The following is a 3560-nucleotide window of genomic DNA, read 5'->3' as shown; positions in this document are numbered from 1 at the left end:
AGAAGGTAATGGTAAAGACTTATCTTGAAATGTTATTTCATGAAATGCTTTACTTTTTGAGAAAACATTTAAACACGTGACCGATTGAGCCTAAATTTTCACAGGTTTGTTAGTTTTTAAGTTGTGGTACACGAAGTAATAGCCTTGGACAATATTGTTTACCGAAAGTGTCCAACGGCTTTAATCAATACCGCACAGTTAGATGTGTAGGTGGATTTATTTCATGTTTGTGTGAGCACTACATTCTTGCTAGTTTGCAGACTGTTAGTTTTGCTTCACTCATCAACTTGAATGTATATCACTTCACTCAGTGAAATAGAGAGGGAAAAATTATTACTATATAGTATGGTGCAGAAACTACTGCTACTGTTACTTTTATATGCTAAGCAAAATTTGCTAGGTAACCAGTTGTTTTATAAACATGAACAATGAATGTCATGCCAAAAATTAGGCATTTCTTTTCTGGTGGTTTACAGTTGAGCTTTTTTTCTAAAGATACGTCTTTTGCAAGATGCAGGAAGTTTTTTGGGTTTTTTCACAGAGAAGGTTGATATGTTTTAAGCTATAAGAAATGCATGAAATGGACAATATATAATTTATATTAGAGCAAATTGATTTATTAGTCTATAAATAGTCTGAACCCGCTGTATATATGTATAAAGAATTAAAGTAAGTGCAATGTATGTAGTAACCTATAAATGCATTTCAAATAAACAGAATGATTTGTCCTGCCTCAGTGGGACATCTTGGCCTAGCAGACATTGTGACTGAAGTATCATTTTTTTGTCTAACAATTTACAACAATCATTTTCGTCCCAGTTTTAGCATGTAAAACGTATTGACCAGTTATGGTATGCACGTTTTTCATTGCTAAAATAATTTTTGTGACTTGTTTTACTCATTTCTCAAAAACTACAGCACCTCAGTAAGTTATACTTTAAGAGAAGCTTTCTACCATCATTATCTTCAAACTGTGTAAAGTGTATTGTAAATCTGTTGACATTGTGTTTTGCATCCTACGAAGAGTACCCAAATCCTTTAAGCAGAAGCAAAGCTTATTTCATCAACAAATGTATTCAAACCAAGGATAGAAGGAAAATATAGTCTGGTCCCTTTCACATGAGAGGAATAGAGGAGGAATTGTCACTGCTGTATGTCAGTCATCTCGCCCCTGGCAAAGTCGCCCCTTGCAAAGCCGCCCCCTGCAAAATGTCCAATAAAATAAATAAACGTATAAATGTCCATAAATAATTTAACTTAAACAAATGTAATGAAAACAAGGGTCTAAAAGATTTCTCACAAAATTTACTGGATAAAAATATCAGATGAATGTCCAATAAAATAAATAAACGTAATGTCAATAAATAATTTATCCTAAACAAATGTGATGAACACGAGAGTCTAAAAGATTTCTCACAAAATTTACTGGATAAAAATATAAATGATGTAGTCCTATGTAGTTAATAAACTGGTAAACTGTCAATGCCCATCCGGGGCATTGCCGAAGATGGCAGCACAGCCTCTTAACAGCTTCTTGCTGTCCACTGATCCAGCAACAAATGAGTCCCAAAGCTTGAAAAGCCTGCCCTAGTTCCTGGTGTCTCTTCTCCTTTGTCGCTTTGTTAGTTTCTGCTCGCTTACCAGACGAACCTGCAGACTCACCATCTTGGCTTCAGCGTGGAGAACCCCCACCAGCTGGTAGAGGTTCAGGTTGACTCTCCCCCCTGCCCTCCTATTAATCCTGTTGTGCCAACCTAAAGCAACAAAGTATTAGTGTAGGATTGTAATGATAAATAAAAAGCATAATAAGTACATCTGGCCTTTTCATCGTCCAAAATAAAATATACTAAATCGCAGAAATAAACAAATTCTCCATGCTCTTCAGGTAGTCATAACTTTAGGCGAATGCCCCGAGATTAAAGGGAAGGTACACGTTTGGGAATTGTCAAAGATGTTCTGACTTGGTGTATACCATCATAAGCAAAAAATAACAAGACTGTGAAAATTTGGGCTTAATCGGTCATCGAAAGTTGTGGGAAAATGATGAAAGAAAAAACACCATTGTTGGACGAATTTGTGTGCTTTCACATAGGAATAAAAGACTTCTAGCTAGAAGTCTTTTATTGAGAATTTATAAATACACGAAAAAGAAACGTACTACTAACCTTCTAAATCGTTGTCAATTAGGTCTCACGCTCTGCATATAAACGATCCAATTCTCGGGTTTCCACGTTCCAGTCAGCCACGTGTGTTCCTCGTACTCAAACAATTGCAGAAATAAAAAAAAAATAAAAAAAATATGATTCACAATGTGTCCCATCACCGAAGTTATTGTTTACCTGTTGCAGTTGGGCAATATTGAGTGGCTCAGAGTGGAATGGGAGGAATATTATCGCAAGGTAAAATTTGTACCGAGTGAATTGGAACATAGACCAAATTTTACCGAGCGGTAATATTCCTTCCATTCCACGAATTATTAAGCCACTTAATATTTGTTTTATATAACTGACATATAGATCCTTGTCATTTGATGTATATTAAAAGTATAACATTATGAAAAATCACACTTAATTACTGACAACCAAAAATCATATAGCGCCGCGTAGCGGCAGCAATGCACAAATCGGATCACAACCTTTTGCACAGGTGCTCCTTCGTTTTAGCAGCGGCGCGGCAGCGCTGTACTGCTCAAAAACATTGGGAACAAGGATGATCCTAACTGTTGAATGGGAAATGCTATTCACCATGGGCGAATAGGTCTTTTTGATTGCCGGTGCGGATGGGAGTAATAGTGAATGTCATGTGAGGTAAGTTCCACCAATCAAATGACAAGGATCTGTATGTCAGTTATATAATCGCAAATGAACACGCAGGTGGTCGCATAAACTTTCGGGAAATCTGTACGTGAGCCAACCTACCTCTCAAAGCATCGCGTTGTTGCTCGTCCTCGAAGAAACTCGAACATCCTTGAGATGGAAGCTGCTGGCAGGAAGGGAAGTGTCATCAACTCTTTCAGAAGCTGGTAGGTGGCGGCCTTCTCAACGTAAGCACGATGTAACCCAACCGACTGGATGTGGCGCCAGACGACCTGTTTCCAGTGGAAGCCGCATCCTAAGCGCTTGACCTGCCATAAAATGTTTGCAATGAGTGATAGTCAATATCTAACTATGAGTGAAGTTTTAAGTTCATACAAGTTTTGAAAAGATGTTTTTGTGAGGGGGCAAGGGACGTAGAAAAGAAGAAGAAGAAGTATCAGTAAAAATTTAAAAAACAAACAAAAATATGAGGTGTTCCGGGCTGTTGGCCCGAACACCTAATTATTAAACTTACGTTAGGAAAGACGGCTGCCATCGCCTTCCACGGGCCCACAAATCCATCACAACTTCCTGCACATTGGCTTCAGGTAAGGCGGACTTCATCGCTTTGCAGACTGCCTTGTAATCTGATGTCTTCTTCCCCGACATCAAGGCAAAAAATAAGGGCACCTGCTTGACTGCATCGTCCTTCTTGATAAAACAATGCACTGAGAGTAGTTGGTACGTAGAAGGAACTCTTAACTA

The 3560-nt window shown here is 38.1% G+C and overlaps 1 pseudogene; it reads right to left on the bottom strand.

Annotated features, from left to right (window-relative positions):
* Window positions 1-1587: 1587 nt before the first annotated feature.
* LOC117288967 lies at window positions 1588-3351 on the bottom strand (annotated as a pseudogene).
* Window positions 3352-3560: the final 209 nt, after the last annotated feature.

Source organism: Asterias rubens, chromosome 4, assembly GCF_902459465.1.
Source record: "Asterias rubens chromosome 4, eAstRub1.3, whole genome shotgun sequence".
NCBI classification, from domain to species: Eukaryota; Metazoa; Echinodermata; class Asteroidea; order Forcipulatida; family Asteriidae; genus Asterias; species Asterias rubens.
The sequence above is the reverse complement of the archived record's forward strand: the minus strand, read 5'-3'. Positions and strand labels throughout refer to the sequence as shown.